We start from the raw sequence: 11,027 nt of genomic DNA on the forward strand, positions 1-11,027 counted from the left end.
GTTCAGCGTCTGTGTCCACAGCAGGACATAAGTCGTCGATGTTATCAACGTGCACTTGAAGTAGTGGTAGCTCGCACGTCTCGTAGTAAGCCCGGTTGTGGTTCTCTTGTGGGGAGTCTGCGGGGTCGTTGCATTGGCACCTGCCGCAGAATGTTGTAGAGCCTTGTCTAGATAGAGGATGCAGGTCCCGCGAGGAGCCTGTATTCAGCGTAGCGAGAGCCTGCCGGCGTCGTCCGCTTTCTTGCAGCTCGGCTGCTTTACGAGAAAAAAACTTCTGCTGTTGTTTCGAGGGATTGGGCCGCCAAAATGGCCCCATGTATGGGATTTAGCAGTCCATCCAGTACGTATTGCAGAGCCGTAGGAGAAGGCCAGGTCAGGCTGCATGCGCCGAGGAGCCTTAATTTGTCATAAATGTAGACGACGACATCTTCAGATGGGCCTTGGCGTCGAGCGCGCATCCGCATAAATCGATCATCGTATGACGTGGCAAGGCTCCCGAAAACTGTTAGCAGTGCTTCTGACCACTCACGCCATGACCGGTACGTATGACCGTTGTACCTGTTCCACGCTTCGGCGGCTTCACGAAGCCTTCCCTCGGCATACGAACGTTTGGCACCGTCGGACCAACCGTGCCTGTCGCCCAAGGAGTCGGCAATCTTCAGCCATTGCGCAGGATCGTCTTGGAACCCCCGAAACTCAGGAAGTGCTAAGTCGCACACAGGAAGCCGCATACCATACGCGGTAGCGGATGTCATAATCTTGGCGGCGTCTTCAAACCGTCGTGACAGTGTTGAGATGGCTCGAGTTATATCAGCCATGGTTCCCGGTGCCAAACCGGCCGAGGAACCAGGGGCGGAAACCGCGCACACAGATGCGGCGGCAGCGGCCGCAGTACTCGGGCCAGCTGGACCACTGGCCAAGGGAGCGTGGACGGCATCCTTTGAGCCAGGGCTGGTGGCGGCCGCGGTACTCACTGCAGCCGGAAGCATGGCCAGGGGAGCGTGAACAGCATCCCTTGCTGGCTGAGAGGTCGATGATGTTGTGGGGCCGGGATGAAGGGCATGGGAAGCGTGGACGGCGTTCACTGGCCGCAGCAGGAACGTACGACGGCGAGGATCCATGTCTAAGGCAGCGTGGACGGCATGCCTTGGCAGATCGGACCTTGACGTAGTCCCAGGCGCGGCATCTATGCGAAGGGAAGCGTTGACGGCGTTCCCTCGCCGGAAGGACCCTGGACGGCGAGATGCCGGAGGACGCAAGGCCTCCGCAGGACGGTGCTTAAGGCTGAAGCCCCTTAAGACTTGGCGTTCGCCGGCTGCGCCATTGTAACTGAATGAGAGACACAGAGACAGCACCCGTTCCTGGGCCAGCTGTTCTAGTATCTGCCAACTTCTTTCTTTTCGTTCACCCCCTAGCGCCCGGTGTCCGAGCGCCCGAGCCCAAGTTCTTGTCTTCATCTTTACAATATATATATATATATATATATATATATATATATACATGGGGTTCGGCATGCTGGTCGGGCACGAGCCAACCGCACCCCCCCCCCTCCCGGGAGAAATGTAAACTTTCCACCTAGGGGAGTCCTACAATGGATGGCCGGAAATTTTAAAAGACACCGAAAAAAAGATATATCCCAGTGTCCCACCAAGATTCGAACCAGGCGCGGATCCAGGGGGGATGTCCGGATGTCCTGACCCCCCCCCCCCCTCAGATTTCCGCATCGGCCCCTCGCTGACAGGGGGACGGCCCTGTCGCAAAAAACTATGGCCACCAGCATTCTTCAAAAGTATTTTTCGCGAGTACCAGTGATATCAGCCATGTGGTAGTAAAGCTAGCTCGCTCACAAGCTTAGTTGTATTCCGTCGGGGTGTGGTGTTGCGAAGTTGCCGTAGTTATTTTTTCTCATGAACACCTCGACCTCTTGGCGCCGGTGGTGCCTTACTCGTCCCGTCGGTGGCGTCGAATGAACGAGGAGACGTCCCTTAACTCCCTTTTGCCAAGCACGCCGATGTCCGCGCGAGTGCCTTCGCGCCTGATCAACTTAGTTGCCCCTTGGGGTGTCATCGGTTGCCTCATTGGCTGTCATCGGTTCCGCGACCAACCTGCTTGATGAAAGAGATCACTTGCTGAAGTGTTCATATACAGGGACCCGCCGTGGTTGCTCAGTGGCTATGATGTCGGGCTGCTGAGCACGAGGTCGCGGGATCGAATCCCGGCCATGGCGGCCGCATTTCGATGGGGGCGAAATGCGAAAACACCCGTGTACTTAGATTTAGGTGCACGTTAAAGAACGACCTGGTGGTCCAAATTTCCGGAGTCCCCCACTACGGCGTGCCTCATAATCAGAACTGGTTTTGGCACGTAAAATCCCATAATTTAATTTTTTTCATATACAGGGTTTGTCCGAAAAGTAATGCCAGTGATTATATTGTGAAGCGACTATAAGTCGCAGCGCGCTAAGACCAGTTGGGATTGGTGTAGGGGGAAGTTAGCTTACGCACGCGCGGTCGCTCAGTCGTCTGCGACCATCTGGAGAGTAAGGACAAGGTTTTACAGCGTAAGCTGTTATGGGCTCATTCCAATAGCCGTTTCGGGTCGCGATGATGCCGCCGGCGATGGAACGCGTCGGCTTGCACGCGCGACGTAGTCCCAAGCAGGCCGCGTCGGGCGCGTTGCAGTGGGAGCGAATGTGACGGCCGTAGTTGCATTGTCCGCCGCTTGGCTGGGCCGAACGGCGCTAGCCATCGGCGATGGAACGCGTCGGCTTGCACGCGCGACGGCGTCCCAAGCGCGTTCCTGACGCATTCACTCAAATTACTAGGCAGTAACGCTCCTCTAGCTTATGCTGTGACTGTGCTGCGTGTGCCGCGCAGGCCTGGCATTTTTTCGTCAACTCATTTTCATTGACCGTGCAAGCCGTAATGCAGCGCTCGTTGGAACAAAGGACCGCCATCGAGTTTGGTGTGAAACTCGGCAAGTCTGCAGAGGAAACTATTCCTATTATAAAGACAGCTTTTGATGATAATTGTTTGTCACAACATCAAGTTTACCGGGGGCACAGGGTCTTTTTAGAAGGCTGTGAAGAGGTCAGCGATGAAGCCCACGCTGTACCGCCATCAACGACCATCACCGACGAAAATGTGACGCCCGCGAGAGATCTCTTGTACTCAGACCCTCGTTTGAGTGTCCGTTTAGTGGCACAGACAGTAAACATTCCAAAAAGTGCCGTTCACAAGATTTTGACGAATAATTTTCAGATGCGAAAGTGTGCGCGAAGATCTCGCGCAAAATGTTAATGGACGACCAACAATCGAACCGAGTTGAAACGTGCCAGGAGGTTTGGAACTTGTGCGAATGTGACCCCCACGTTTTGCACAATGTCATCACAGGTGACAAAAGTTGGGTGTTTGAATACGACCGCGAAACAAAAAGGCTAAGTGCCAAGTGGCACAGCTCGGCGTCCCCTCGCCCCAAGAAGACCAGAATTATCAAGTCAAAGGTCAAAAGTGCTCAAGCGACTGAAACGAAGGATTCATCGCACCTGGCCTGATATCGGGGGCGATTCGAAACTTCACCATGGCAATGCACCATGCAGCCTGCACCGCCTTCCTCGTGACCCGCTTCCTGGCCAATTGAAAGATGCCAATGGTTCCCCAGCCGCCCTACTGTCCTGACGTGGCTCTCCCATGCTTCTTCTTCTTTCTGCGCTTGAAAATTACCATGAAAGGACAACATTTCGCGACAGTTGGCAAAGTCGAAGAGGCTTGCAACAAGGCTATAAAGGGCATTCCTAAGGAGGCCTACCGTCAATGACGCCTTCGATGGTTGGAAATCTCGCTAGAAGCCATGTAACGACGCAGGAGGAGCCTATTTTGAAACACTTTATTGTGTTGTACCAATCTGATCAATAATTTCTTTTTAATCGACATTACTGACATTACTTTTCGGACAAACCCTGTATAAATAATAACAACTAACAGCTAAACTAAGAACTACGCATGGGCAACTTTTTTTAACTGTAGCACTCTTGTGATCACAGTTAGACGTTGACAATATCCAGTACGAGCGCAGTACGCTACAAGTTTTTTATTGTAACTTCGCAGTTTTATTGTCATACATTAAGCATAGGAGGCTCAAAGCAGCCGGATCCGTTTATCTGAGTGGGCGTTCTTGCGGAGCGGGGCGAAGCCTCGAGCAGCGGCTGCGAAGTGGCGGAGCGTGACGGCCAACGCCAGCGCGCGGGCCTAGGGTGGCGTCGCGTGGTTAGAGAAACGGGAGCAGATGCGCGCCTTGTGTAAAAGGATGGCGTCGCGTGGGAAGCAAAACATGAAGACGCTGGCTCGCGCTCTCGGCTACTACGCCGCATCTTTCACTTGTAGGTGGTGTCGTGAGTCTTCATACGCGGTGATTCGCATATCGTGAACAACCAGCGTAGTGGTTGCCGCGTTGTAGCTCCAAAGCAAACGAAGGTGTCTCAGCCGAACACATAGAATCTCCTTCAAGAAAACAAGGTGTCCCAACAGAACTCCAAAGACGGACCCGTGCTTACGCATTTATAACGAACCTGCAACAGATCATCCGAAATTTTATTTTAAGAAACATTACAGGCTAGATATACCAGGTGTTCAAAATTAAGCTTTATGGTTTTCTTAAAATTAGGCACTGGGAGGCACGTGAAGACCACCTGCGCAAATAAGTCATGTGGCCAGGGGGGCACAAAGTGAGATCATAATTATCGCTGTCAGCAGCCGAACTGACTAAAATTGAAGAATTAGCTTTTTATTGAGTGCAGTAATAAACACGACTGCCTGTAAGTTTTCAATACAAACATACCCACTTACTGCAGTCGACAAAAAATAATTGTTCAATTTTAGTTAATTGGGCTGCTCACAGCGATAATTATCATCTCACTTTGTGCCCCCCTGGCCACATAACTTATTTGCACAGGTGGTCTTCGTGTGCCTCCCAGTGCCTAATTTTAAGAAAAGCATAAAGCTTAGTTTTGAACACCCGGTATTATCAGGCGCAGCCGCCAAGCACATGGCTGTATTGGGTAACGTCCTTTTCCTATAAGCTCGAGAAACCGATACCTGGTTTCGCTACATGTCTTCTTCCTCTTTCTGGGGTTTTATGTGCCAAAACCAGTTCTGATTATGAGGCACGCCGTAGTGGAAGGCTCCGGATTAATTTTGACCATCTGGGGTTCTTTAACGTGCACTACAACGCAAGCACACGGGCATTTTTGCATTTCGCCTCCATCGAAATGCGGCCGCCACGAATCCCGCGATCTCGTGCTCAGCAGCGCAACGCTGTCTGAGCCATCACGGTGGGCTACAGGTGTTGCTCTAGCCGTATAAAACGCGGTTTTATCGTGAGCAGAAACGGTGAATTTCGGTAAATAAGAAAGGCTACTATCATCATCATCATCATTGACAGAAGCTGACCCCCCCCCCCCCCTCAGAAAAAACCTGGATCCGCCCCTGATTCGAACTCCGTACCCACACACTACGAGTCTCTTTCTATGTCTTCTCAATCACGCCGCCGATGCTGCAGCAAAGTATGCTGCGACTGGACAACACGGTCCCTGACCTCTTGGGATCTGGTTAAAACGATTGGCTGACGGCACGGTCTCTTGCTTATCCATAAACCCGTGCCGAGGTAAAATAATATAAACGGAGGCCGTGGCAAAGCGTGAAAATCAGGCTCAATATGGACTGAATATACCAGCACAGACAAAAAAGTGTTGTAAACAAAATGGAGGAGGAGCAGAAAGAAGAAAAGAAAGGCAGGGAGGTTAACCAGACGCAGGTGCGGTTGGCTACCCTACACGGGGGAAGGGGTTTAAAGGGATGAAAGGAAAGACGGGAGAGAAGATTTAGAGAAAAGGGGGCGGGTAAAAAGTTTCGAGAAATGCAGCCTACATGCGGTTAGCATATCTAATTGCGTATTCGGTACGGCCTGTTCATGATTAGTTCGCGCTGATGTGTGCATCTAAATATTGATGAATTCACAAACGTACGTCATTTTTCTGCGAGGTACACGCATCACTTCATACTTCTTAACGTTAAGTAATGTTAAACAACATTTTACCTTTTAGCTATGCGTGGCAGTGAGGCCAGACTGGAGGTTAACGCAAATTGTGCTTTGTCTGCTTTTTTTTTTTTTTTTGTTAGAAGCGGCTTTAGTCCCTGCGCATGTGGAATGCCGGGACAACTCTACACGGATGTAATGCAGCGAGCACTTCGTGGCATGTCAAGAATACGTGACGAACATGTTCCAGAATAGCCAAGGGCTGTTCTGAGGAGCACACGGCGTCCTCGTAGAAAATGCAAGAAAATTATCCCATCCGAAACAGCCAGGGGCTGTACGTAAGGTCACCACAGCAGAGGATCGCAGCATGGCAAATGTGTGGATAACAGAGGCTTCCGAAAGCGAGATCGAGGTTGACGTGGCATCGCGGTGATGGCCTCTCCCCTCACACGACACCTGCTGCGTTAATGATGCCGCAGATGTTGCCTTTCGCCCGCTCTGCTGCATCGAGGCGAACTCATGACGTGGCGTCGCAGCCTATGGGAATCTAGTGGCCGTTTTTCGCTTGTCCAAACGACAGACGCCGGCTTTTTCGCTTAATGGGCTATTTGATGTATTTGATGATGAGGGCATCCTTGGCTTCAGGATATTTCATGTTGCAAACAAGCTAAACTGTTCATAAACTGATTCTATATAGATCACTTCAAAAATGCGTTCCCTGTGTATTGTACGTATGTATTCAACATGTGATCGAGTAGGTACATTTCTGTACGTATGGTGATGCTATACAAGAAATTGTTCGCTTAATGGAACTCTCGAAAATCTGCGCCAGCGGTAACACCACACACACACACACACACACACACACACACACACACACACACACACACACACACACACACACACACACACACACGCACCACACACACACACACACACACACCACACACACACACGCACACGCACACACACACACACGCACACACACACACGCACACACACACGCACGCACGCACACGCACACACACACACACACACACACAGAGAGAGAGAAAGACAGACTCGAAACGGCTGAAGTAGGCAAAGCATGCCATTCGGGAAAAAATAATCGTCGAAAGGCAACGCCCGTGCGAGGGCTACAAGCATTCATTTGGCGAAAGGGAGTACGCGGGATGACGGCCGAGCCGAACGTCGTTTTTACAGGGCCCCTCACCAGGTCTGGCCATTTTGAGCTGAGAAGGGTAGTGGATACAGTATTACATCACTGCGCGTGGCTGAAAGAGCTGAAATATCAAACCGAGCGCCGTTTGTTCTTCGTGCGGGCGGCGCGCTCAAAGTCGAAGTGGGTTGGAGACGCCCCTGTGGTTTGCGTAGAAGCTGTTCAGGAATTAATATCTCAAAACTGGTGTCATCCTGAGAAATAATTCTAAGTGGCTCCGCCTTGCGAACTCCATGGCTTCATTTTTAAATTGCAATAGGTGCCTTCAGGTAATTAGTTAAAAGTTAATTAGTGAATTTTTGTGAATTAGTCGATTATGCATTATAATTTATTGTGCAAGTTATGTCCGCCTGTTCGAGTAGACCAGCTCATTAACTAGAATCGGGCTATCTGCCACAGGCAACCTTTAATAAATTTTGAAACTGTTCGCTGAAACACCCTGTATATCTTAGAGCATGATCTCTAACCACCGGCTTCAAAGGGAACAGCCACATATCATCATCAGCAGCAGCTCAGTTTCAACGCCGGCAGCGCGCCGCGCGCGTTTTACCGCTAGTGTGAATGGAGCTTTCTGCGGCCACGCGTCAAAACAAAGCTCTGCATGATCGGAGGTCAGTCTGCGGCGTCTGCGGTGAATCCCGCCCACGCGTCACCCGCGCTGCCTCTCGCGATCTGCCGATTAGCGAGTCAGTCGCGCCACACTTCGTTACGTTTGCAACGTGCCGCACCAGACCGATTGTCCGCGCCAGCCAAATATATCGCGAAATGAATACACATAGATCTGCGCTCAAATTTCGCATTAGGGAGTGTCGTTATCGTCGGTGAATTTCCTTGCAAATCTAGTGTCCAAAAAGAACGCATTCATAATTAAGTAAATAGAAACATGCTCAATATTAAACTTGCCAGGAATACTACTTAAACTTAACGATTATGGAAAGCGCGAAAAAGATATTTAATCGAAATAGATAATATTACTTAGAGCAGGTGATGAGGTTTCTTGTTATGGCTTGAGAGTATTGTTGCAGTTCACAAATCGGCTCCAAAGCAGCGCTACGTGAAGGAATGTATAGGCGTGTTAGTAAACTGCACTTGAAAAGGATATTTAATGCCAGCGGGCAAGGACAGAAGGGAGACGACACCACAATGCGCTAACTTTTTTTATTTCCAAGAAACAGCCGCCTACTTAACCCAGGCACTGTGCCGCCACATCATCCCAGTTAAGCCGTCTTCTGAACTAACAAAAAGGTCGTCTTCTTAACTAACAAGTCTCCGAAGGGGCACTACCTCACGTTTCACTATTCCGACAGATAGCCTGAAACTCACTAATCTCTCGCAGATAATAATATTTGTGCTTTGAAAGAACAAGGCAAGAATCATACACCGGTGCGCAGCCTCATTCCGACAATGAGCAGACAAATGACCGTAATGCTTATTTCTCACGTTTAAACTATGTTCTCGTAGCCAGTCATTAAGACACCCTTCCTGTCTATCCGATATACTTACTCCCACAGGACAGCAGAAGCTCATAGACCACCGACAGGAGCGTCTCCAACCCACTCCGGCTTTGAGCGCGGCTCCCGCACGAAGGACAAACGGCGTTCGGTTTGAAAATGCAGCTCTTTCCGCCACGCGCAGTGATGTAATACCGTATCCACAGCCCTTCTCAACTCAAAATGACTAGACCTGGTGAAGGGCCCTTTAAAGACGACGTTCGGCTCGGCCGTCATCCCGCGTACCCCCTTTCGCCAATTGAATGCCTCTCGCCCTCGCGCATGCGTTGCCTTTCGTGTTTTTTTTTGTTTTTTTTGCCAATATCATTATTTGACTACTTCAGCCGTTTTGAATCTATCTATCTATCTATCTATATATCTATCTAATTATACTGCACAAGGGCCTCGGAAATCTGCCCCAGCCGACCTCTCAGGTTCTGAATGTATTTTATCTGGTACGAATCTCAACGCCATCTCACAAGTCGTTTGTAGCACCGTGGAAGGTACAGGACAGCTCACCCAATAGGAGGGCCGAATTCCTCGCGAGATGTGTCTACGTGCGCCACAGATTTTTCTCAGCGGCTGCTCAATTTGCGTTATATACGACGTGCATGCGCAAAGGTCATAACATATCACGTATCCCTGCAATGTACCATGTCATCACCATCATCATCAGCCTATTTTTATGTCCACTGCAGGACGAAGGCCTCTCCCGGCGACCTGTCTCCTCATCTATCACGTAGCATGCAAGCAAAATAGGACCTCAATAAAGTTCTTGACCGACTGACTAGCTCACCATTAGTCAGACAGTTACGCCCGGAACTATTATATTCCGCTGCGAAAGGACGTTGGCTGTGTACGTCTCGTACCTTCGGCAGCGTTGCAAGCGACTTGTGAAATGGTGTAAAGTGACCACGGGTGTCTCTTTTTTTTTCTGATAAAAATTATGTGGGAGGGGGGGGGGGGATACAGCGAACTCTAGATACTTAAAGCGCAAGAGAGAGAGCAAGCGAGAGAGGAAAGGCAGGGAGGTTAACCAGAAGTCAGTTTCCGGTTTGCTACCCTACACTGGGGTTGGAGAGAGTGCAAAGAGAGAGAGAGAGAGCGAAAAAAAACAAAAAGAAGACACAGGCATAGTTAACAAAGGAGGCGTTCCAATCACAAACGTTCACACAGGCCAGTGGACTTATGGAAACGCAGGAGCGCTTGCACGGCATTCTGATGCGATGTTGAGTCGAGTCGATGTTGCAGAATTCTTTCTTCCCATAACGGCTGGTCGTCCAACTGGTTCAGCAGGACGCAGAGCGATTGTCTCTGCACACTGTATTGTGGGCACTAACAAAGAACATGACGAATCGCTTTCCGCGTCTCCACAATTGTGCACATGCTGCACATGTCGGCCATCCGTATGCGGAACGCGTAGGCATTGGTGAACGCGACGTCCAACCATAGCCTACACAGAAGGGTTGCATCTCTTCGGGGAAGTCTTGTTGGAAGTCGAAGGCTTAAGGTTGGATCCAAGGTGTATAATCGGGCGTGCATAAAATGTGGTTTATTCCAGTCTGATGAAGTGCATTGGCGTGCAAGTAGGCAGAGCATCCTTGCAGCATCTGTCCTAGACAGCGGGATCGATAGGCGGTTGTCTTGTTCATGAGCTGAACGAGCAGCTTGATCGGCACGTTCATTGCCAATAATTCCACAGTGACTTGGCAGCCAGTGAAAGATTATTTCGTGTCCGTTGCCAGTCAGGTGGTGTATGGCCTCTGTGATTTCAAAAACCTGTGGCACCGCGCCGTAAGGCTGACAGTAAACTCTGCAGTTCCGTCTTCGAGTCGCAGAAAACGGACCATTTGTGTGCTGGTTCATCATTAATAAAATGTAGTGTTACTCGAAGCGCCGCGGGTTCTGCTGCCGTCGACGTTGTCAAGTGAGATGTTTTCATCTTGATAGTGGTGGCTTTTTCTGGAATAACGACAGCGGCGGTAGAGTTGTTCTGCAAGACGGAACCGTCAGTGTATATGTGGGTGTAATTCCGGTACTTTTCATATAATAGGAGTTAGGTAAGCTGTTTAAGAGACGGCGATGACATATCTACTTTTTTTCCGGACGCGAGGTGCTGTCAGGTTGATCATTGGCTGAATCAGGCACCAAGGAGGAGTGGAAGGTCTCGCGGCAGGTGTGAAGCAAGATGGTATAGCCTCCCGATGTGCGGATACCATTCGGCAGAACGAGGCGTATGGTCTCTCCGCAGGTAGAGAGGCTAGATGGTGGTAAGGAGTACGTGC

Source organism: Dermacentor silvarum, chromosome 1, assembly GCF_013339745.2.
Source record: "Dermacentor silvarum isolate Dsil-2018 chromosome 1, BIME_Dsil_1.4, whole genome shotgun sequence".
NCBI classification, from domain to species: Eukaryota; Metazoa; Arthropoda; class Arachnida; order Ixodida; family Ixodidae; genus Dermacentor; species Dermacentor silvarum.